The following is a 25352-nucleotide window of genomic DNA, read 5'->3' on the forward strand; positions in this document are numbered from 1 at the left end:
CAGTAAAATTCAGCCTTGTATGCAATGCTGCAATGTTGACGAACACTCCATACATCATAATTAAGACAGAGCAGTTCTCTCACCCCCCCAACTCCTCAAGCCCATCGGCAGTTAACCCTTCCCCCAATCCAGGCCCTTTGGCCATCTCCGATATGTCACGCAACTATAACCATACACTATGCAGCTTCTGTATCTGGCTGCTTTCACTTAGCATGATGCATTTGAGATTCTTCCTGTTGCTGCACTCATCAGTAGTTTGTTCCTTTTTTATTTAGTATTCCATTGTGTAAATAAACCACAATTTGTTAACCATTCACCAGCTGAAAGACCTTTGGGTTGGTGCCAAGTTTTGGAGACGTGACTAAAGCCTATATACACACTGACACCGATTTGTTGCTCCGCCATCCATGCATTCGCTGGTTGATTCTTGTACGTGCCCTGACCAGGGATCGAATCCACAACTGTGGCATATCCGGACGACCCTCCAACCAAATGAGCTGCCCAGCCAGGGCCATTAGTGATTTTTAACATGAAAACGGATGTGGTCTTTTTGTGCGCTTTACAAATAGATGATGGATTGAACAGAGACAAAACTAAAGGCCAAACAGCCTGCTAGGAAGCTGTATTCCATGCGAGAGACTGTGGTGGCCTGGACTCCGGGCGTGATAAAAACTAAATAACAAGTGCGGGGAAGCATGGCTGGCGCATGCTGGAACCCAGCGGACACTAGCCTTTCTTCCCTTGCCATCTGCCCCACTGTTTTAAAGGGAACTACCAAATGTCCCATAGCCATACAAGTGAAATCCCTTTCTGCTGATTAAACTTACAAAAGAATGTTCTTCATAAGAGATGCTTTCATAGTCAACAGAGAAGAAATATTCTATTTTACCTCTATTCTTGGCCGCCTAGGGATGAGATTTCTAATAAATGTTGATGTAAATGTAATTTCATTGCAACCAAGTTGTTAGTATGTCTTATAAGTTTTATCACTAATATTAGCCGCCTCTCTAGTCACTAATGATCACATCAACTGTTTCACTCTCTTCATAGAGTTTCAGTGATGTTTTTAAAGTATTTTGAGTGTCATTTTTATGTGTTGTGTTGGTCTCCTCCTCTTCTAGAATGTAAGCTCGCCAGGAACAGGGACTTCATCTGTCTTGTTTTCTGTTCTACCTCCAGCAGCTGGAGCAGTGCCCACCACTTAACGCAGGCACAATAAAGGTGTGGGCTGTGTCACAGAGTGAATGGAGGATGGGGCCCATCTATATGAAGTAACTGACGTGGGCCACTCCCAGCTGGTGTCTCTACCCCGAGGCGCTCCCTACTCCAAGCCATTGCACACCTGACTTCAAATTCATCTTTCTAAAGGTGCACTGATAAAGACAATTCCCTGCCATCAAAATGAGCCCAAGCGGCTGAATGTGCCCTTCAAGGTTCATCTCAAATGTGATTGCTTTTGAAGTTTTTCTTTATTTCTCAAGTCAGTGGTTCTAAGCTGGGGTGATTTTGCACACTATCTACTCCGACCCTGGGGACATTTGGCAATGTTCAGACATTTTTGTTGTGAAAACTGGAGGGGAAAATACTAGTGGTACCTAGTGGGTAGAGGCCAAAGGTGCTGTTAACCATCCGGCAGTGCACAGCACAGCCCCCTACAACAAAGAATCTCCTGGCCCAAATGTCAATAGTGCTGAGACTGGGAAACCTTTCCTTAAGGAAAATGTCCTAACCACCACCAAGTGCTGGACTGCTCGTTCTGAACTGCCATCTTTTTATACGTACCCTGCCTGAGCCCTCCTTCCCAGGTCTGGGTGCCTGAGATCCCAGGCTGTATCCCACCCATGTCATTTTTCCTGACGAGCACAGCCTCTCCCTTACCGTAAGGGAGATGATCAATTTGTTGGCTGAAACCGAATTGAAATTTCTCTTTCATTAAAAAAAATTTCCAGTCTTTTACTCAAGTCTCTTTTCTCCTGTTTCCTCTTAAGAAGAAAAGAAAAGGTAGACACCATCTTTTGTGTGTTTAACTTTTAAATACTTAAAGACTGTTATTAAATAATTTATCTGTCTTCTTATCTCCAGATAAATTCAAGTACCTTTACGATCCCATAGGAAAGTGTGCTCTTTAAGGGCAATAACTGTGCTAAATTGGATTAAGGTAGTTTTGATGCTAGTTTTCATCACGTACTATGAAGCTGCAGTTATTTCATTTAGCATACCTGTGGCTTTTGAGCTAATAAACAAACAAGTAAGTAAATAGCCAATCCTAGCCTCCGGTTGAGTTGAAAAGCAGCTTTACATAAATGAAGAGTAAATAATAATTGTCACGACTTATCTAAAGCTCTTCCTTTTCTAATTACCCTAACATTTAACAAGGTTAATAAACATTTGCTAATTTTATAGTTAATTGACATTATAAACATTTGCTGAGCAATTTACAGGTAAAATATCATGGCCAACTTGCTGACAGGGCTGTACATTTATAGACTTTGGTGCACTTAAAAAATTCAGCTAAGAGCCAGGATTCGCATCTGACCACCAAATCTCCATTTTATCTCTCTGGAGACAGGAGAAATCTATTAGCCTAAGGAATATATACACTGGAGGCACATGCTAGCTCTTAGAATTAAGTTTGGAATTTTGAATGAAAAAATTCAGCTTGGATAAAAGGAAGGAAAATCTGACATGATCAGGAAAGATCACCATACACTGCTCTCACCGTTACCAGACGGTAAGCTGAACTCTCTTGAACGTAAATCAAATGGCCTTCTGGGCTGAGGACAAGCACAGTGGCTGCCTGTGACACTGAGAAGCTAGGCATCCTGATTCCCAAGGCTGCCAGTCCAAGAGACAGTGAAAACCATTAAGAAGAGAGTTTTGTGTTGTCATATGTCAGCGAGACCGAAAATCAGCGGTCAGTTATCCTTCAAGGGAAGGAGCAAACCCTCCAAGCAGAAAGACACAATGCGATCAGGAGAAGGCAATTAACACTGTCATGGATTCCCGAGTGAAGATTTCACAGCCCATCAATACCAGCAAGGGGAAATGAAGACAACACACACACACTCCCCCCCCAGACACACACACACCAGCAAAAGAAAGTGCTACATTAGGCCCAGAATGTGGAGACCGCCTCCTCTGAGACCGCATGCGCTAAATAAAGGTATCCTTTTGCCTCAAAAAAAAAAAAAAAAAAAAGAAAAGAAAGTGCTGTATTACCAGCAGGAGGTTGGTAGAAGTAACTTCAGAAACATCACTGGGAGCCCCAGGGACTCAGGTGCACACCCAATTTCAAAATCATCTACTATATGAAAAAAATTCTGAGCCAGTGACGGCATATAGCACGAACTGTTAAGTTCTCTCTTATTTAGGAGAGAACTTTATTAAATGAGTATGATGTTACACACCAAATGTCTGATGTGGTCATCAGCAAGGCAACTGTGTATGTGGTAATAATTAGGGCGGGCATAATGTCTAAAAATTACGACTAAACTGAATTAGATCTCTTGCAAAATATCTCTTTAATCTTGGCTCAGGCCCCATCTGTGGACAATGTGGGTGGAGCTCAAGCGTCTCCAAATCTTCCAGTAGGTTCGTTGCTGTCTGCCCTTAAGAAGAATCACACCATTCTCCTGATGTTAGAAAAAGCTCACATCGATTACACGAAACACTGATTTTTCTCCTTGGGCTTGCTGGGAAGTGAACGTTAACCTTTATAGGTCTGGTTCCTTTTTCTTACTCACTGCCTTTGAATATAATCAAATTCTTGCTCATGCACATCAGTATCCCAAAAGGCAGGCACGATGATTACATATCCAGGTTCACAGTAATGAGTGTTTGGACAAACAAGGAGCTATAATGTATTTATCAATAAATGAAGCGAGCCCTGCCCCAACAATGTCCTCTGCTTGCTGTAGATAAAGTGTTCACCCTTATCAATACTCTAACTTTAGATTAAAAGGCACATAGAGCAGCATATATTATTCAGTCCTGGGTCACTCTGTCACTGTCTTATGGTTTATTTCTCCTGAATTACCCCCACAGCATTTTCCGTTGATAGGAAAATATTCATATCCTTGAACTATGGACCAAGATAGGTCACCAGGCTTTCACTGAAACCCCCTTTTGTCAGAGTCTCTTCTGGAAGCAATTCAGAGGGCTCCCAGCCCCATGATGCACAGAAGACTCTGGCAGAAGGAATCCCACAGGAAGCGTTTTCAGGCAGTGACCTCAGAGGATAATAGGATTTTAAAAACAGGGTTAGAAAGAAACCTCCAGATTCCTGCTGGGCACCTCCTGCAGTTGGAGCACATCGGTTTCTTTCTTCTCTCTTGTGAGTTTTCTCCAAGTTGCAGGTTAGGTTCAAGTTTCTAATCCTACTCGGAATAACTGGCTAGCATGTTTTCACCCATCACAATCAAATTCGAGTAGCACGGTAAAAACTCAGTGCCTTCATAGCCCAAATCCCCAGACTGCGTGCATTTGGGCTGAGCCTCCGAAGCAGAAGGAGCTCGGTCCCTTGAGACACAGAGCTCAGGAGGAAGGGCCTCCCTGGTCCAGGCCGCCTCCACCCTCCAACCTGCACGAGCTGCTGAGACACGGACAGTCTAGGGCGGCCCCACCGCACCTACTAAAAACATACACTTCGCAATGCCTTATTAAATAACTTTCATAGAGAAGACAAGCTTGTCTGCTGGGGGAGGAGACAAGATGGCGGCGTAGGGAACAGCTGCGCCCGCCGCCTCCCCAACCACATCAAAATCACAACTAAAATCAGAACCACCGTCCCTCAGAGCCTCCTGAGATCTGGCTGCACAGAAGCCCCACAACCAGGGAGCTGAAGGAGCATCGAGACCGGGAGGAGGGGCGGAGACGCGGGCGGGGCGGGGCTGAATCACGGAGACACGGCCCCCGGCCCACACTCGGTGCCGCTGTTTACACCCGAGAGGGAATCTCGGCAGCGGAGGTTTCCCGCAGGAGTGAGGCTTCCCAGCCCCACAGCAGGCCCCCAGCCCAGGGCTCCAGGCCGGGAAGAGACGTCCCCACAACTCCGGGCTGTGAAACCCGCGGGGACTGTGGCTGAGGGTCGCGGAGGCTGCGGGAGCCCCAGCAGCTCCTCTAAAGGGCCCGGCACGGACTCACTCGGACGCTCCCTCTGAGCCCAGCGCCGGGCAGCAGCCGGAAAGGACCCGGGACACTCGGGAGGAACTAACCTGCCTGAGATCCGGGCGGGAGGCGGAGGGCGGCTTCCTCCCGGGCAGAAGGGCTGGCGGAGGCCATGGCTCCTGTGGCGAGTCCTCCCCGCACACAGCCCGCAGGCAGGCGCCATGTTTGAATCCCCAGCACCTGACTCCCACCTTTGGCCCCGCCCCATGATTCCCGGAGGCCCCGCCCCTCCCCACCTGCAGCTCATCCAGGCCATTTCCAGGGGCTTTTCTGTGCAAGTGGCCTCTCGAGCCTCATGATTAGGACTTTCCTAAAATCTCTCAAACAAGCAGCAGCAGGCCCCATACGGCTTGATAAGTGGCCCCAGGCCTGGCACTAGCGGCAGCTGCATTGGCTCATAGCTTGGCCTCTACTGGGCACCTCCAAGCCCAGCACAAGTAGCAGCCAACTACGGTTTGCTGTGTAGCTCATGCTGGGTGGCCCTGGGCAAGGCACTGGCACAGGCTGACTTTGCACCTCCCGGGAGGCCCCAGAGACAGTGCACCTGGTGGTTAGACTCGACCACACTGAATTACAACCCTACCACATTCACAAGGGACACTCAAGGGGTGTACTTGGTGAACACCAAAGCTCCACTGAAGTAAATCCTGCTCCATAGGGGTGTCTCCACCACAGCAGCTCTCTGGCTGTAGCTGCAGCTGGTCCTCACAACTGATTGGCCTGGAGGTCAATTCCTCCCAATGACACCAACAGCAACCAAGGCTCAACTACGACAGGACAGTGCACTCAGCCCACACAGGGGAGCATCTAGAAGGCCCAGCTCAGGGGACTGGGGAGGCTGAGCCACTGGACCCTACAGGACACCTACTACACAAAGCCACTCTACAAATTCCAGGAGACATAGCAGCTCTACCTAATACATAGAAACAAACACCTGGAAGCAGCCAAAATGTGGAGGCAAAGAAACATGTCACAAAGGAAAGAACAGAAGAAATCTCTAGAAGAGGAACTAAATGAAATAGATCCAAGCAAGCTAACAGATACAGAGTTCAGAATTTTGTTTATAAGGATGCTCAAGCATATTATTACAAAAACAACTGAGAAAATCAATAACATATTAAAGTACCAATTTGAAATGAAGGCTACATGAACTGAAATGAAGAATAATTTACTGGGAATCAACAATAGAGTAGAGGATGCTGAGAATCAAATCAGCCCTGTGAAACATGAGGAAACAAAAAACACCCAACCAGAAGAGCAAAAAGAAAAAAAGAATTCAGAAATATGAAGATAGTATAAGGAGCCTCTGGGACAATTTCAAGAGGCCCAACATTCGTATTATTTGGATGCCAGGAGGGGAGAAAGAGAGCAAGAAATTGAAAACCTATTTGAAACATAATGACAGAAAACTTCCCCTACCTGGGGAAAGAAATAGACTTACACGTCCAGGAAGCACAGAGGGTCCCAAACAAGAGGAACCCAAAGAGGCCCACAGAAAGAGACATCATAATTAAAACACTAAAGGTTAAAGACAAAGAGAGAATCTTAGAAGCAGCAGGAGAAAAGCAGTTAGTTACCTACAAGAGAGCACCCATATGACTGTCAGCTGATTTCTCAACAGAAAACTTGCAGGCCAGAAGGGAGTGGCAAGAAATATTCAAAGTGATGAAAAACATGAACTACAACCAAGATTGCTCTGTCCAGCAAAGCTATCATTTAGAATTGAAGGTCAAATAAAGAGCTTCACAGATAAGAAAAAGTTAAAGGAGTTCATCACCACCGGACCAGCACTACAGGAAATGTTGAAGGGTTTTCTTTAACAAGAAGCTAATGAACAAAAGAATCTGACAAACTAAATAGATCCAGAGACATGGATGCAGGTAACAGACGATCATATTTCAGGGGAAAGAGGGAATGGGGGGGTGGAGGGTGGGAAGAGATTAACCAAAGAAGTTATATGCATATATGCATAACCCATGGACACAGACAATAACGGGGTGAAGGCCTGGAGAAGGGGTGGGAGTGAGGTGAAGGGTTTCAATTGGGGGGGAAAATGGGACACATGTAATACTTTCAACGATAGAGATAAATTTAAATTAAAATCTATATCTATATCTATATCTATATCTAACACCTTAACAGTAATAAGGAGAAGTAGAAGAAATAAGAAATTATGTTTTTAAATATGTAAAAGTTCCATGTAACAACTCCAGGATACAAAATGAAGACATGAACTGCTTGCTTTAAGTGTAGAATCACCATGAACGCAACAAACACCAATGCAGACAAATAGAGTTGAGCTCATTAGCAACTTTAATATCCCAACAAGTGTTGGTGATGTGGTTTTTGGAAATGATGAACAATTCTTGCTAAGACTTGAAACAAAACAAAATATAATCTTCCCTTGATTTAGAAGTAGGTTCACTACTGAAAAATATATAAACATTTTTGACTATATAAAAAGTTATGAATAAAACACTTGTGTTTATATATAAAACAGAAAAAGCTCTAGGCTTAAGTTATTAGAAAGACAATTTTCACCTAAATGGATGTCTGACGGGACACTGGAAAGCTGTGCCGTAGGCGAGGCAATGCTTTGTTATGTGGAACTGTCCTATGCTCTGCATATCTTTGGTCAGGGGGATGTGGGCTGAAGTGACAGGCACCAGTCCTGAACCTAGGCTTAAGAGGCATCACATGTTTCTACTCACCTTTCTTGTACTTCTGCCATCTCAGTGCAAAAAAAATCTGAACTGGACAGCCAATTATTCCAAGTAGGATTAAAAACCTGAACCTAACCTGCAACTTGGAGAAACTCCACAAGCTCAACCTAGATCATTCAGCCCCCAGCCAACCCACAGATGCATGGGTGAGAAGAAATTATTGTTGCTTTGCGTTACCAACTTTTGGAGGGGCTGGTTAGGCAGCATGAGGTAGCAATAAATGTCTGACAAATACTTGCCCACCCAGCATAGGGGAGGCAAATATGGTTAATGGAGGAATAGAAAAGTCAGTGAGAAATTCATGATGTTGGACAGAGAATGGCTGGATATTAGGGGGGAAAAAGGAATGGGTGGGATTCAGGGAAAAGGTAGAAGATAACCAGTTCAATATAAACATACAGTGCTGAGTCACTAGCCGTATGAGTTGCTGGGATGTAGAAGAGACTTCCAACAACCCATACCAATGTGTATTCCTAGAGCTCACTTCCCCCTACAATCACCTTGATGGACAGAATATGCAAAGTCTACCGTTATCCTGAAGATTCATGTAAAGGCAGGCAGAGACGTAACAGGATGAAATAAGGCCCATGGTTGTCACAACATAAAACCCTTGTCATCAAAATTCAAATCATGGTTCATTTATCCTTGCAGATTATAAACACATACAGAATTAAATAACTAGTAGACCCACAGCAAGCCCATGAGTATTTCTTTTTTTTAAATTTTTTTACTTTTTTTTAGTCTTCTACCAAGGATATGTTTTTTTTATTGAATTTTAGAGAGAAAGGAAGGGGAAGAGAGAGAGAGAAACATCCATGTGAGAGAAAAACATCAATCAGTTGCCTCAAGTATGTGCCCCGACCAGGGATCAAACTTGCAACCTTTGGGTGTACGGGACAACACTCCAACCGAGCCACCCAGCCAGGGCATGAGTATTTCATTTTTATCAACATTTGTGCTTTCAAAGAAATTTGTATGGTCTACAAACCTGGCTTTTCTAATTTAGATATTTTGTAATTAATTAAGCTTATTTGTCATTCTATCTGGTTATTAATGTTCTGGTATTTTTAGGGTTGTTATTCAATGATAAAGAAATAATTAGTTTAAAAACTTACATATAACCAAAGGAAATTTTTCCATGTTCAAATGAAATAGGAAATACATCTTTTTCTTAACATATCAATGATTTTAAAAATATGTATATCTTTATTGATTTCAGAGAGAGGAAGGGAGAGGGAGAGAAAGAGATTGAAACATCAACAATGAGAGAGTCATTGATCAGCTGCCTCCTACACGCCCCCTGCTGGGAATTGAGCCTGAGACTTGGGCATTTGCCCTGACTGGGAATTGAATCTCTATCTCCTGGATCCTAGGTCCATGCTCAACTGCTGAGCCACGCCAGCTGGGCTAACATACCAATGATTTATTGGGCAACAAAGATATACCATCTGATGTATGTTCTTATTCTTTTTACGCAAGAGGATACTGACAGAAGCCATTCTATGGCCCACGAAAAATATCCAACATGATAATTTGCTCTCTGGCTTCCTAGAGAAAATATCTTGCATGATAATTTATCGACTTCAAGTAGAAATTAATCTTCTGCCAGAACTAAGAAACCACTCCAGCCTCTACAAAGTAGGAAGTAATACCTATTAAGTAGTTCATATATATTTTTAAAGATCTTAAGATAATGCCACGGGACTCTTGAGTTCTAGAATCTATACAGAAAATTGACTGAGCTTCTAAGTATCCAAAGCAATGAAGAATATACAATTCGATACAAGAATCACAGAGCTCACAAAATAAAACAAATCAGTGATTATAAATAACTATGCAATAAATTTGACAACCTGGATAAAAATTTACAAGTTTCTTTTTTAAAAATGTAGTTTACCAAAACTGACACAAGAAGAAATAGAAACTCTGAAGCCTTTAGCCATGAAAAAGAAATGATTTTGTAATTAGAGACTTAAAAACATTAGATGAAACTCTATACACATTCATAAGAAATTTCAGCAAATTGGAAACAGAAGGAACCATCCAATCTGATAAAAGTGTGAAATGACAGAGCTGCTCACGAGGGACTAAGACTAAGGTCACAAGCAGAGCTGCTCTGCAGCCCAGAGGAGGGTGGAATAAATTAGGGACATCGTGGGTCAGAAGTTTGGGCATCTAGAGACAGCAATCTGGGTATAGTCATGGCATTCTCATGTCCATCAGCAGTGTTAAGGCTCTGCCAACCAGTTACCCAGACAGTGGGCAGGACAAAAGAGCTCATCGGAGCAGGGGAGCTTTGTTAGGCACCAGCAAGGGACTGAAGTCAGGAATGTGGAAGGGAATTAGGACTGGAAAGGACATGTAAGGTGGTCCTGGAGCACTGGGAATAATCTCTCTCATGATCTGCGTGTTGGTTTAAAGAGATGTGCTGTTTGTGAAAATCAATTGAGTTATGCCCTTTTAATACATGCACTTTTACCTCTGTAACTTATATTTCAATTAAAAAGGTTTAAAGAGTATTTAAAATATTTTCAGCCCCTGTGTCCAGCACCAAGAGTTACAAAGATCTCAGGGACTTGGCCTCTTCCCTTGAGGTTCAAGGGACTCAGAATGTAGCAGGGAAACACGTCTAGAGAGCACACGACAAAGCATGAGAAACACTCCCACAGTGCTGCTTGCAAGGGAACGGGGAGAGATAAAGGGCCCCGGATTCTGTCGTGGAGGGCCATGAAATTTTAAGCTGTGGCTTGAAGGACAGGTAGGAGCCTTTTCCATAGACAAATGTTGGGGGGTGGGGGATAAGTGGTGGGAGGGACGACACTCCAGGCCCATGGGAAGAGAAGATAAAAAACTGCCCATCTCCAATCCCATCAAATACACGGACATAGCAGAATGAAAAATGTCCCTAAAAGCAAAATATTCTGAGTAGTATATAGGCTTTTGACAGGACTGAACACACAAGATTTATAGAGAACAGGGGTGGGGGAAGTGGGAAGGCCCCAGCTTTAATAACCTAAGTCAGCAATGAGCTGTCCTTCTCAAGGGCCCTTGCATTCAGTGGTTATTGGTGGTTTTTTTTTTCATTTAAGATGAAAACAGCTTTATTGAGTACTAAAGTAATTTATGTTCTCACGACTCTGATTACCTTACCTATATTATGGACTAGAAAAGTATCCATGGGAAAAACAGGCACTGCTTCTTAGCCACTAAAACATTCATATTTAGACATATTTGAAAAACAACATCTCAGAAGCATCTTGAAATTAATTTTTACCACCTTTACTGACGACTTAATTACAAAAGTAATATGTGCTTATTGTCAAAAACTCAATTCAGAAATATATAAAGTAGAAAGTATAAGGCTCTCTCTATCTTGCTCCCAAAAGATAACTGTTTGGTCTTTATCCATCCAAAGTCTTAAATATACCTTAATTTTTAAAAATATAGACATACCACATATTCTGGTCAATAAATTGCTATATTTTAAACTAATAGCACAACTTCAAAATATTTCCATATTAGTTACATATAGGTTCACTTCACGCATTTCAATGGCTGTGTAATATTTCATTATTTAGATGAACCATAATTGACCCGATCACCCTCTGATGGACATTTAGGATGTTTCCAATTTTCCACTACAGCAAATAATAATGCAATAAACATCCTGTACAAAATTCTGATGATTTATCTTAATACTGTGATACCGCTGAACATGTCTAGAAGGGAAGGACTAAGAAGTCTCCTGGGAAAGGGCTCATCACAACCAAATGGCAATTTGAGACCCACTATTTATGGACCTAGGACAATGGCCAGAGGGACAGCTGATTAAAAATACAGGACGCTGTGTCACTTGAAGTGTCCTCGCACCAGCCTCCCCGCAGCCAGATATCCTCCAAGCTCCCTGGGGACATGAAGAGCACACAGTAGCATCAGCAGTTTCTGCAATCCTGGGGCCAGGGCACTCTGGGCAGTGACAGGCAGGTTCAGCAACCCTGCAGGGAACCCAGACAAGAACTGCACGATAACCCCTGAGGACTCAGAGAACTCACGAGGACCCTCTGCAGCAGCTGGGATCCACAACTGGGCTAAGAACAGAGCTGGAGAAATGACCGGATGCTATCGCGGGTCTGTATTTCCACCTCCACACTGATGTGGCCAACAAGAAACCAGGCTGCAGATTTCATTGGACACCTCAAAAATAATCTCTATTCTTAACTTACTTTTGTGCAGCTCATAAAGTATTTAATGTGCATGAACTGGAGCATGCTGTCCCGTTTTGAAAAGAGTAAAACTATGAAGGCAAACATGAGAATACCCCATGAAATTATTAGAATGTCACTTCTTAAATACAAACACACATCAGTGCAAAATGGAATTAAAAAGTGGCCTACTTAGAACGATTAAAAAGTAATATTAAAATGAGTGTATTTAAAACAAGCTCGTCAAAGCTTGAAATAAAGTGGTCACCTTCCCTACCCACTGCCCACACCCCAGGCTGCTCCGTGCCCCAGAGGCTCCGCACTACGTGACTCAGCTGGGTAACTTAAAGCAAAGAACAAACAGCTCATATTTCTCTTAGAAAAGTTCAACCCCTTGAGATCACTATTAATCTTATGTAAATCTGCACATTTTAAAACCTGAACACTAGCCCAGGCGGGCATGGCTCAGCGGTTGAGCATCCACCTAGGATCCAGGCGATCGGGGTTCGATTCCCGGTCAGGGCACATGCCCGGGTTGCGGGCTGCAGCCGATCAATGGCTCTCTCATCATTGATGTTTCTATCTCTCTCTCTCTCCCTCTCTTTTCCTCTCCCTGAAATCAATAAAGATATATTTAAAAACAACAACAACAACAAAAAAAACCTGAACACTAGAGGCAATGGGGTGTAAAACACTCTGCTGGTGCTCTGGGCTTCCTACAAAGGCAGGCCTAGAACCTCAGGCTTCAACCAGCCAGCAACTTCAGGAGCCGTGTGCGGAGGAAAGGTCCACGGGAGTGACTTAAAAACAGGAGACCTGCCCGGCCGGGCGTGGCTCAGCGGTTGAGCGCCGACCTAGGATGCAGGCGATCGGGATTCGATTCCCGTCAGGGCACATGCCCGGGTTGCGGGCTAGGCAGCCGATCCATGACTCTCATCATTGATGTTTCTCTCTCTCTCTCCCTCTCCTTTCCTCTCTCTGAAATCAATACAAGACATATTTAAAAAATAAATAAATAAAAATTTAAAAACACAGGGCCCTTCTAAATGTGAGGCTGTGTGGCCGCGCAGCAAGGAAAGCCCAAGACGGCGGCCCCAGGTGCTGCCATTCTCAGATGGGTGCCTCCGGAAATGCCCGCTGACCCACAGCGCCTGCACTGGGGAATGTCCGGGGACACCCGGCTGCTTACAACAAAAAGGAAGTGTCATGCATTGAAAAGGAATCCTCTCATTTTACAAGACAGACTTTGAAAGAAAAGACACCTGTTAAAGTATAGTGCCTACAAAGTAACACGCTAGACCTTTGTGTGTTTTCCCACTTAACCTTCATACACAATCCTAAAAAGTAGATACAGAAATCGTCTTTTCACAGCTGAAAAAGTAAAGCTCAGAGAGGTTAAGAAACTTGTCCATTTTTTCCAAAGAGCGCATTAATTCAGCTCATAATATTTACTGAGCTCCTGCTAGGTTCCAGATATTTTTTTAGACACCAGGGACAAAAGAGCAAGACAACGCAATAACCCATCCTTAATCACGTCCCCGGCCTCCTGGAGTACAGTTTAGTCAGGAGGGATAGGCATTATGAAAGAGTCTCATTAAAAAAAAAGGAAACGGTAAAATTAATGAGCTTCATAAACAGTTGCCAGATTTAGCAAATAAAAATACAGGATGCCCAGATAAACTTAAATTTCATGTAAACAACAAATAATGTTTTAATATAAGTATGTCCAATGCAACATATGAGATATATTCGTATTTTTTAAATGTTTGTTCTTAATCTGAATTCAAATTTAACTGAGCATCCTGTTTTTCTCTGGCAACCTTACTTAAAAGCAAAAGTACACTGTGAGCAGAAAGGGGATTTTAAACTCTCAAGAGAGGTTTGGGAGGCTTCCCCAGGACGGGAAGAGCAGCCTGTAATCTGAAGTACATAGGGAGTTAATATGGCAAAGGCAGGCTGGGGCAGGTGATAAGGTTGCCATAGCAGGAAGAGGCTGATGTCTGAAGGTTGCTAGGATGGGAAAGGTTTAGGGGCTCTGAAAAATGAGGTCATTGGAGTTATCAGGGGGCCAGGCCGTCTAGAGCCTTGCAGGCCTTGAAGGTTGAGGTTTTCAGTCTTTACTCCACATACATGATGTTCCTTCTTGCCTATGGCATCCCTTCTTTGATATCACCTACACAACAGTCTCCAGAGTCCTTCCCAATCACCTGCCTCATTCTGACTCTTACCAAAGAATTCAGTCATCTTGCCAGCTGGAATGACTTCTCTAAGGGCTTCAAGTAGATCAGCAACATTAAAGACAACAACATAGCTTAGAAAGTCCTTGCGTTCTGGTCTGCCACTGCCTAGTTCAAGGGCGCCTGCAAGTGTGGCCCCCTAATGCTGACATCCAGCCCACTTGGCAGAGCCTGATAAACAGCATATTCTGGGCCACCCACAAAACCACTCATTTAGATTGTCTTGGAAAGGGCTCAGAAATCTCCATTTGAACAAGCTCCCCAGGAAGGTCTGATACACACGCCTATCTGAGAAGCACTGGTCTATTTGGCTATTCTAGGATTCTGCTTCAGAGGGCTTTCAAACAGTGGCAAGTGACAAGAGAAGCACTTGTTCTAATTTGTCAAAAATCTCACTGTGCTCTTGAGTTGTAAGAGGCCCCAAACGCTATGAGAAGACAAAAGCCCATGAATACAGTTCTTAGTGCCTGATCTCAGTCATTAGTATTACACACTGGCCATGGGAAAAGATATGGCGGGTATGGTGCGCATTAAGGGGTCAATAGAAAACATTCAAATGTTGTCATGTTAAATTGATTCAAATATCTGCTTTATAGTAAGCTGAGATTATAATTTCTCAAATTTGGCTTTTTAAAAATGTTTTAATTAATGCTCCCAAAGGCATAATACAAAATCTAACAGACCATTTCCTCTACAGAAACAGAGCCCATAGCTCCATGTAAAATTTCAATATGAGTTAATCAAAATCACTTCCTATATTCTACTCATAAGCAAAGTTCAAATTTAAACTGTAACTCATAATATATTTCAGCATTTCATTGAGGGAAGGAATATTAGGACCAGAGAGGACCAAACCACCCAAATCCACCTGAGAGCTCTCCATTTATTTTACTTTGTTCAGTTCCTCCCAATAACTACTACCGACTGTCCCTAAGAAGGGAATCCAGGATAAAACTAAATGGTGTTTCTATTTTACATTGGTTGCTCAACAGGGCTGGAAGAGAAAAAGCAAAGCAAAACAAAAACAATTTAGCAATGTTGTACCAAAACTCACACAGCTGGGGAGCCGCCCCTCCGAGGTTTACAAACAAGACATTATTGAAATTATACTTTTGTGTTAAATTAACTGGGCATGATATGCATGTTCTAAACCCTGGGTCAGACATAAATTTCTGCAATATAGAACCAAGAAGCATAGAGGCGAATCCTAGGTTTTCCCCTGGTGTAGCATCATAGAATAGAGGGCCTTTTACTTTCACTATTCACAAAACTGGATCATTATGCATGAGTAACAGCACAGTGTGCTGGTTAGGTAGGCAGGTATCTTGACAAGTCAGATGTTTTTGTTTATGAAATATGTCAACAAGCTTACCTCAGAGCAAGAGCTGATATCCCTAATTATAGGAAATGGATTTTCTGGGACTTGCAGTCACTGATGTACTGCACATTATGACGCCCTTTGCGGTAATCTCCTTGAGGGCAGAAACTGCGCCCTGTTCTCCGAGGCACCTTCCACCTTAAAGGAATATTATAGGCTTAATAATGAGCAGGATTTTCCCCTAAAAGCTCTTAGGCTAGTCTGCTGGTCAGGCCAGAGGAGCTACTTTTACTGTCATTAGGTCATAAAAAATAAATTTGATTTCTCTACTCCATCCCCGAAGCATTCAGATGTAATCCAGGGCTTTTTCTTTTTTTTTCCTCCCCTTCGCCAGACAGCAGCTAATGGCATTTGATGTTATATTAGACTGTTAGGAGGAGTCTACTGTCTACATCTGCTGAGTCTGAAGGCAAAATTTCATTAAAGGAACAGTGCTGGAGAAAGGCTCCAGAATTTTTTAAAAGATAAAACTGTTTCCTTTTCTCTTATATTGTTCCTTAATATTTTCCACTCATCAAGAGTCTGCATGTCCCAAGCTCTCTGAGACCCTCTCTTTTGTCCTCAGACACCTCTGGAATAAGAGCTGGCCGGAGCCACTTTCCACATTTCTCAAATGTGCAACGTGAGCCCCAGAGGGTAGGCCACTGCCCACGGCGCCGGAGCAGTGCTTGGTGACGGGGGCCGGGTCTCTGCCCCGGGCCCTGCGTGATCGCTTTTCCTCTCCCCGCGCTCCCCGCACTCCCTTCGCCGCACATACCGCAGAGCCGGGCTCGCCCAGCGAAGCCCGTGGGGAAACTCTGCCATTAGGTCTCCAGAAAGCGGGACCTCTAAAAAATAAAAAATCGTAACAATAACAATAATAATAACGACTAGAATGCAACGTGGATCGGGCTTTTTATTCTCCACCAGGGGAGGCATTCGTGGCGCTGTTTTCACGCACATTTTCAGGCCGTGACGGGAGAGCGCAGCAGCGCGGGAGCCGGTCTCAGGCCCTCGGGGCCGGGCCTCCCACGCGCCGCCTGCGGAAGGGCGAAGGGAGGGCTGGCGCCCCGCACCCGCGGCCTCCGCCTCGAAGCCTCCACGTGAAAGCTCGCCGCGAGCACGAGGCTTTCGGAATCTGCGCTGAACGCGAGCGAACGCCGAAGAGACGCGCGCCAAACCTCCCCCAGGAGTAAGGGTAAGAATGGCACCGCGACAACTTTCTCACGCTGTCAGCCAAGCGTGCGCGAAGGGGCCCGGCGTCCAGCGAGAGGCGACCGCGGGGTCCCGGTCTCCGTGCGCGGGGCGCGCCCGGCCGCTGGGCGCCTTCCCGGCACTGCGGCGCACTGCGGAGCCGCCGCCCGCCCGCCCGCAGCCCGGTCCCGCGCGCCTGCCGGGCCGCCCCTGCCTCCCCGCGGGTCGCCGCGCGGCGCGGCGGGGCGCCCATCCCCCGGGAGCCTCTGACGCACGCACCCGCGCTCGCGGACGGAGACTCCGCCGCCCCGCCTGCGCCGCCCCCGGCCCGCCCCCGCGGGTCTACATTTGCATCACTGGCACACGTAGCGGGTGACGCGAGCGCCCCGCTCCGCCATCCCCGCGGCACCTCCAGCCCCAGCGACTCAGCCCCGCCCCCTGCGCCCCCGCGGGCCGGGCGCCAGAGGTCCCCGCAGGCCCGGGAAATGTGCCCGCCGCCCCGCGCCTGGTTCGCGGCCGTATTCCGCAGTCCTCGTGGGCCCGGCCCGGGCGCTCCCCGCGGCACGCTGCGCTCCGAAAAGTCTTCCCAGCTCCCGGACCCAGGCGGCGGGGAAAGAGCCCCCTAGGGGGAGGGTCGATGGGCTGCGTGGCCGCCTCCAGAGCCTCCCACAGCCCGAAATGGGCTCGGGAGTTTGTTTACCGAGGGGGAGATGGTCCGTCTCCCCACCGAGCCTCGCCCAGCCGTCTGCGCGGCCGCGCCTGGAGCTCGGCGGGCGCTCGGCGGGGTTTTCTGAAGGCAGGCGCGGGGTCGTGAAGCGCGGGCACTCACAGCCGCAGCCCGCGGGTCCCCGTCTCCATCCCTCCCTTGTTCTCGCGAAGACACTAGACAGGAGTGTCGGGGGCTTACGCGGAACAGTTTTAAATCCCCCGTGTTCTTTTAGGCTCCCGCAGCACCCACTGCGGCTGCCTCTGCGCTCCCGCCACGCTCACGTCTGCAGAGGGATCCCCGCCGAAAAGTTGAGCCCACGGCTGGCCTGGAGGTTCCGGGCAGACACCCAGCCGGGGACTCGGAGTGCTTGCTCGGATCAGCCTCCCCTGCCCGTCGAACCAGGCAAGCCAAGGGTCGTGTCGGTCCCCGCAGGAGGGCGCGGCCCCCGCATCCCCGCCGCTGCCCGCCCTCAACCCCCACCCCCGGGATCCGAGATAAAGTGAGCCCGCATCCCCTGACCTACCCCGGGCAACTGGGGGTCACTCCATCCGCTTCTACCCCGACTTCCCGGTCCCGCCCCAGCAAAGGGGCCCGACTGAGCAGCACCTGGCCCCGCAAACGCTTTCCCGGGGGCAGGCGGCGCAAAGTTGCGCTTCTACAGGCTGCAAAAAGTTCCCAAGGCTGCGGCGCCGGGCCTCTGCGTCCCGAGGGAAAACTGAGCAGCGGCGGGAAATCCCGCCACGGCTGCCGGGGTCCCGCACTCACCGCTCCAGCCGCCGGGGCCCCCGCCTTGGGGCTGTCGGCGCTGCAGCCGCCGCCGCTCGCTCTCGGGGCCGCCTCCGTCTGCCGCTCTCTCCTGCCGCGCGGCGTGGTGACTCCCGCGAGCGCGTCGGCGGCGAGAGGAGGGGCGGGAAGCGGCTCGGGCTTTCACGCTGCGGTCCTCCCCCCTCCGCCCGCGCCTCCTCGCGGTGCTGCAGTGCCGGCGGCGGCCGGGCGGGCCGCGGGGCGCGGGGCGCGGGGCGGCGGGGCCGCGCGGGGCTCCGTTCCTGGCGCGCTGAGGCGCTCCGGGGGGCCGGGGGGCTGGGGGGTGGGGCGCTGCGGGATTAGGAGGGGTAGGACCACCCTAAGTGGCAGGTACTTTCGGGGGAGTCGGGGCTCTGAGTTTGCGGTAGAGGGGAGGAAAGGGCGCCAGTCCTCAATTGGTCACTGAGCCTGACCCCGCCCGGTTCCCGCCCGGGAGACGGCGCATTCTAAGTGCTGAACCGGCTGGGCCGGGGGAAAAGAGTTTGCCTCCTGCGCCTGGGCAGGGGCTGACCTGTTGACCGCCTCCGCCTCCAGGGAGCCACCAGGCAGGGTCGGAGTGGCCATCCTCCCACCCCACCCGGCGCGCGAGTCCAGGGGAAGCTCGGGGCGCAGCAGCCGCGACCAGGAGGGAACCGCCGCGGTCTGGGGCCTCCTCAGGGCCGGTGGGCCGGACAGCTGGGCTCACGCGGACAGTGGAAGCGGCCCTTGGGGAGGGTTTGGCGGGGGCGGGGACTACCGAATATTTAAACACACACGCCACAGCACGGCAACGTTGCGTGTATTCTCAGAAACATTTCGCCCCTTGGCGCGCTGGGGACCCAAACTCTAGGGTCCCCATCTCAGAGCCGCGGACCCGACCGCTCGGGGTAACCCTGCCCCCTCGAGGCCACACCCAAGTCTGGCCCCGCCGGGCCGGCGGCAAAAGAGGGCGTCGCGCTCCGCGTAGGAGGGCGGCTCCCCCTGCGGCCTCGGAGGACGCCCCCTCCTCGCCCCCCCGCACCTCCCGCGCTGCCCCCGCACCCCCCTCGCTGCCCCCCGCGCGCCCGGAGCTGGGCTTTCCCAAGTCCCCGATGCTCCCCGGTTCGCGGCGCACGGAACCCTCGCAGGACGGGAAGCGGCCGCACAGGCAGGTGCCCCCCTCGTGGTACCTACGCTAGTAATGGGTGACCCCAAGCGAGACAAGGCACAGCGCCCTTGCGGGTGGCCGGGGGTGGAATTCACACACCACTGTGTTCCGTTTGTGTAAATATGCCTGGAGGCTTGAATGGCTGGGTGTGTGAATATTAATATAAACATTACACGCCCGTGTGCCGGGAAGGGGAGGGATCAGGCACCTCCCACTATGCATGACACAAACCAGTGGAGAGAAGAAAATAGAATCCATGGCCTGTAACTTTCCCTTCTCTCCGGTTCAGGCACTCCAGAACTGTAAGTTATGACTCGTGTCCCATTGAGCCCACACTTGCTACACTGGTCTTTGAAAGCCTGCCTGGGTCTTGTTTTGGTTAAAGGCTTTGCAGTTTGCAACCACCAATGGTGCTGTAAGGTGGTCAACCAAAATGGTAGTTAGGGAACATGCTCGTTTGCATTTCATGGATTCTTATGCATAAATAATTGTTTAAATTAAATACTTAGGCTGAAATTGTGTTGTTACCATGAGAAGGAAAATATACCCCATGGGAGTGCCTATAAATCTAACATTGGAAATAAATTTGTGAAATTTAAAAAATCATAAATCTTACCCAGATTGCCTATCTATTATATGTAAAAATGTTGAGCTCTCAACTGCAAAATTCATTGAGTTCTCAAATGGATACTCTCTGAGAACCTTCCCCAAATGTCACAGAAAAACAGATTGTTTCTCCAAGTGATAGTTCAGGAACCATGAAAAAACACACACAAAAAACCCTAAAAATGATCTTTCCCTGTGCTGTCCACAGAGATATTTAAAGTAATGTATACGTTTTTCTGGCTGCTGAGTCTTCCTGTCTTGATGCACTTGAAGATAACAACAGCTCCTATGGGAAAGACCCTGATTGTGTGTTTGCAGTAAGTGTCTGATTTAAGACCAGGTTGTGTGGGAGGAGGGTATTTTGATGTGTCTTTGGAGAACAACAAACATTCTCTCTGGTGATACAATGCATAGGTTCCTCGGCCTTCCCTCCAAAGCTGCTATCATTCTAGGGTCCCTCCTGGGGCACCCCTAGACCCCAGGCCTATCGGGTCTAGCACTCAGGATAGTGTTCTTCATACCTGCATTTTAGACTGTCTTTTTGCCTAAAAACGCTTGTCTTGTAGGAGCTGATGGAGGGTAAAGAGGACACCTGCCCTGTTCCCACAAAATCCCAGTCGTCTAAAGTCACTACCCTCTGACACATGAGGAATTCTATTCTTCTGCGCGTTGTTTGCTCGTGATGCTAGATAGCAAGCAATTAAACATCCAAGAAGCATCACAGTTCTGTCTTCACCTCGGCAAAGTGGTTTCAATAAAAATAATTACACTAAGTACAGATGCTGTGGTGATTAAATTTGATAACATACACAAGAAACACGTGGTGGGCATAGAAGAAACGTTAGTCTCTCATCCCCTTTCAGTAGCTAGAGTGAGGTTTCCCAAAGGCTGTGCCATGGAGAGCTAGTCCTCTAAGATGCTCTGGCAAGCTCAGAGTAACACATAGCTTCCAGAACAGGGGTCTAGAGAGAGCCTCATAGACTTGGGCCAAGGCCACGCCTCTCCCATTGTCCTCACCTCCATCACCGGGGGTCAACAGCAAGGCATAGACACCCACCCTCTCACCCCCAGCACTCACGGCTTGAGGCTATCAATGCTAATCTCATTAAGACCTTCACTCTCAGGAGGTTCCGCAGGTCCTATATCCGTTCTCTTCCCCCTGCCACCTCCTGAACCCACGACTAGGCATTCTGGAGTGCACAGTCCGCCACTAGCAAAATGCCCCATGTCCTCAGCCTCTCCTCGGAGTGTTCCCTCCCTTCCTGCTCTAATGGAAGCCTCCCCACCCAAACCCTCTCCCCCCAACCCTCTCGAGTGATGGCTCTGTTTCTCCTCCAGAGCATCGCCGTGCGGTGGTAGGAAGGAGGCGTCCTTCTTGTCTCGCTGCTGCTCTCAGAACATGCTTTGTCTTTTCTCCCTGGAACCTACGGCTTTGAATCGCACCTCTTCGGGTGATTTCACCTACCGCTTTTCAATGTTGCTGTCACCCTCAGGCTTCCAAGTCACTCTGTACTTTTTCGGACTCAGGGTCATTCCCCAAACACAGATCCCGCCTTAATCCTTGCAAATTTAGTATACTCGGAGATGTTCATTCCAACCAGTACCACCCTGAGACTGGAGAAAGCACGGGCCCTGCCCCCACCCCTGCCCGCGTGCCGCGTGGGCTTGTGCTGTGGAACGCCTACTTAAAAATGTTTAAGTCCCCCTCGGCTGGCTGGGTTTGCACCCCAAGTTTTCATTAATCTATGAATTCAATTTCATATTGGGCTGGTAATTCCCCAGGGCCCTAGCAGAAGAAAATACAAATCTTTTCTTGAGGAGCTCTCCTTCACCCTAAACTTCAAAAAAAATTTTTTAAATAAAAGTTAGACAATAACAAAGGAAACAAAACAACTGAGCACACAAGGATGGCTGGCACCTTGAAGGAGAGCCTGCAGATAAATAGAAGAAACATTAATCCTTCCTTAAGGAAAGACTTCAGATGTTGGACTTATTGGCCACAATTCTTATTATACTTGAAGAAAAATCAAAGACAAGCTTGAAAATACCTGCAGGCAATAGGAAACTACAGGGAATGACCAGCTGTATTTGAAAAGGCACTAAATCAACCTCCTATCCAACTCTGCTGGTTGCCTTAACATCCAATCCAACTTCCACACGCACATATACACACACCTATTCCCTCCTTAGAGAACCTTGATTTTATTTAGGGACCTGCCATTTTTTATTGCACGTGTGTATTTAACAATACAGTTTTACACAGAATGCTAAGAGCACTTTTCTTCGTATTTTACAGAAGGGTTTGAAATAACATGGGCCTTCTATTAATATTCACAGCATAAACAAGGCTAACTCCTAAATAGCTAGATTACAGTTTTTTTAGTAAGTTTATTTTATTTTATTAATTTATTTTTTCAAATAGATTTAAAAATATATATCTTTATTGATTTCAGAGAGGAGGGGGGGAGAGAGAAACATCAATGATGAGACAGTCGTCATTGATCGGCTGCCTCCAGCACACCCCCGACTGGGGATCCAGCTGGAAACCTGGGCGTGTGCCCTGACCGGGAATCGAACCGTGATCTCCTGGATCCTAGGTTGATGCTCAACTGGGAGAAATAAATAGAAGAAGTAGTAAGTAAATCTAATATGGTCTCATGGGCCCGGGGGGAGGCGGCGCCTGATTTGAGGAGTCCCAGCCATGTCCAGGTAACTGCTTATTTGGAACTCCTGTGACTGCAGGGCCATGAAGCGTCTGTCCCCTTCTGCCAGGCATCATGCTCCCACCTCCTTTACTTGCCTTTCAAGATCTGTAAAAAACAATTACGAAATTGAAGTGCATGCCCTTCTTTCTAGCTTCTGAGTAGACTTCTTTTATTAAACTCCTTACTTCTTTCAAGGTTGCATTCACTCAAGAATGGATCTGCAGCTGCTGGACCGCGGAAGAACGCATCCAGTCCAGTGGGGGGGGGGGGCTTACTGGTGGTGAAGACCTGCAGCAGCAGCAGCAGCCGGCGTGTCTCCTGGGCACCTCCAATGCCATCCTCCTCGGACTGGCTGCAAGATGCGTGTCCTGACTTTCAACACCTGCCCCACCCCCCAAGAGAGGCAGAATCCATTTTTCACAGGGCCGTGTGCTTGGCGGGGGGTGGGGGGGGTGGGGGGGGAGCCTCATTACATCCCGATTTGTTCAAACCAGTCATGCAGTCCCGGTACCCTTTCCAGCAACTGGATTGGACATGGGCATATTGCACAATTCTGGCCAGGGACAGGTGAAGGGAACACTTCTAGAGAGCTATTGGGAAGATTTCTTCACTTGGAAAAATATCCTGTTTCTGTTTTTAGACCTTATCATGCCTAAATGTGGCACATAGAACTTCCGCCAAGTGTCCTGCAATCACGTAGCCTAGTGACAAAACACATAAAGGATGTAAGACTAAGTGAATTTCAGAAAAGTGTAGGCACAGCCCCAACCACCCCTGGAACAGCCCTGCCTCTGTTGTGTGGCAATGAATTTTATTTTTAAAAAGCTACTTTAAGTTGAAGTCTTTAACTCACAGCTAAAAGCTTTCTTACACCCACACTCCCCCCAACTCTGAAAGAGTATCTGGCACATAGTAGATTCTCTGCACATGTCTACTGATTTAGATTGTGTGTTGAGTTCATTTCTGTTGTGAAAACAGGAAGGATGTCTCCATCTGTTAGTCCCCAGATCATAGAAGGTGTTTGGCAAATATTTGCTTAGAGCCAAAATGGCCTCAGGATTTTAGCAAGCAAAGGGAGACTTTAGAAGTCCAGATGGGAGGCTGAAATGAAAAAAAAAAAGAAAAGAAAAAATTAGCTCAGTGAAAACTCAGATTCTGGAAGAATCTTTCTGTTCAAATTGCCAGGGAGAAGCTGCCCCGGCAGGGTCAGGGAGAGAACCTGCGGAGGTCTCTAGCCTCCTCTGGTGGCTCAGAGGGGAAGGCAGCCTGTCACCTGAGTGCTGGGTGGAGCCTGGGAAGGGAAGTGGAAGAGCCACAGGACACACTCCTCAGGCAAGAGAGGCATCATTTGATGTCTGGAAAACTATCTGTTAAGAAGGAGAGAGATGAATTAAGGGAAATGGGATACACCCTAGGTACACTCCGTGGCCCGTAACTGGCCCCTTCTTTGTAGTTTGTTCCCATATGTATTTGCATGTCTAGAAAATCACAGGTTTGTCACTCAGAAAATGCCTAGTCTCAGTGTGTGGGGCTACTGATGAGACACAAGGGGGGAGGTTGTGTTCCTGAGGACTCGATCCGGGAAGAGGAGCCCCAGGAACCTAACTGGTGGCAGGGAAGGCGGGAGTCACCTTACACAACATTCTAGGGTCGCAGCCATTGGCTTGGAGATGCCAGGAAATGCTGCTGTGAGTGGGCAACTCGCCTGCTACAAATCTCTCAACGACTGCACAGTGCCTCCCGATGAAGTGTACACTCCCCAGGTTGCTGGCAAGTCTCATGTCAATGCCGCCAGAGAGCCTTCGGCACAGAGGAAGCACTGAACGGCCAGGCGGCCCAGATGAGCAGGCCAGTCTCTGACCTCAGCCACCCCAGTGCTTGCACAATGGCCCTCCGACCCTCAGCTCAGCCGGTGAGGGACAGGAGTTCTTATCCCAGAGGGACACTTCTGAGGAGTGCTCTACACAGGCTCTCAGAGCTTTCTGGTGGGATAGCACCCAGTTGCCCATAGCAGAAACCCGCTCATTAATCAACAATTCACTGACTTTCCCCCTCCCTTGTCTCACTTCTCCACCTCCCCCCTGTACTTTACAGGATCACTTCTCCAGTAAACTACGTGTACTCAAACCCTAACTCCAGACCGGGAGCCTGCCGTGCAGAGCCGGCTGTAATCCAGCCCTTTCCCCCACTAGTGCCAGTTTGATCTGATGCCTCAGATATTCTGGACTAATTGCCTTCCCCCAGAGTCCCCAAGTTTCTCTACCTCTGTGTAAAGCTGCACTACCCACTTACTACCTAGAATAACAATGCCACCTTCTCTACTATACCTTTGCCAATCGTTCTAGGCAAAAGAGTTCTTCCCAGTTGACACTCTGATAGCTCTTAGGTTCAACTGCATATATGGCCCTCGCACTTACCAGCTTGGTTATAAGTAATTCGGCCTCATTTCCTGCAGTAGAATAGGCCTTTGAAGGCCCACAAATCCCCAGGACAGTACCTTCTATATGAGAGGTACTAAGTACA

General features: G+C 47.8%; 1 protein-coding gene and 1 long non-coding RNA gene across 2 annotated transcripts in view; one reads left to right on the forward strand and one right to left on the reverse strand.

Moving 5' to 3' along the window:
* Positions 1-18444, reverse strand: part of SV2C (synaptic vesicle glycoprotein 2C) — a 141733-nt gene extending 123289 nt beyond the window's left edge. The window contains exon 1 of the mRNA XM_081131708.1: positions 18354-18444. The gene's annotated coding sequence lies outside the window, so the exon portion shown is untranslated. The remainder of the gene's footprint in view (positions 1-18353) is intronic.
* On the forward strand, positions 16653-23938 carry LOC308554477. Its single transcript, XR_013998410.1, has 5 exons — positions 16653-16883; positions 17821-17990; positions 20333-20441; positions 22578-22758; positions 23025-23938. It is a non-coding gene; the product is annotated as an uncharacterized lncRNA (long non-coding RNA).
* The last annotated feature ends 1414 nt before the right edge of the window (positions 23939-25352 follow it).

The sequence above is a fragment of the Miniopterus schreibersii genome (genome assembly GCF_964146895.1).
Source record: "Miniopterus schreibersii genome assembly, chromosome: 3".
Lineage (NCBI taxonomy): Eukaryota > Metazoa > Chordata > Mammalia > Chiroptera > Miniopteridae > Miniopterus > Miniopterus schreibersii.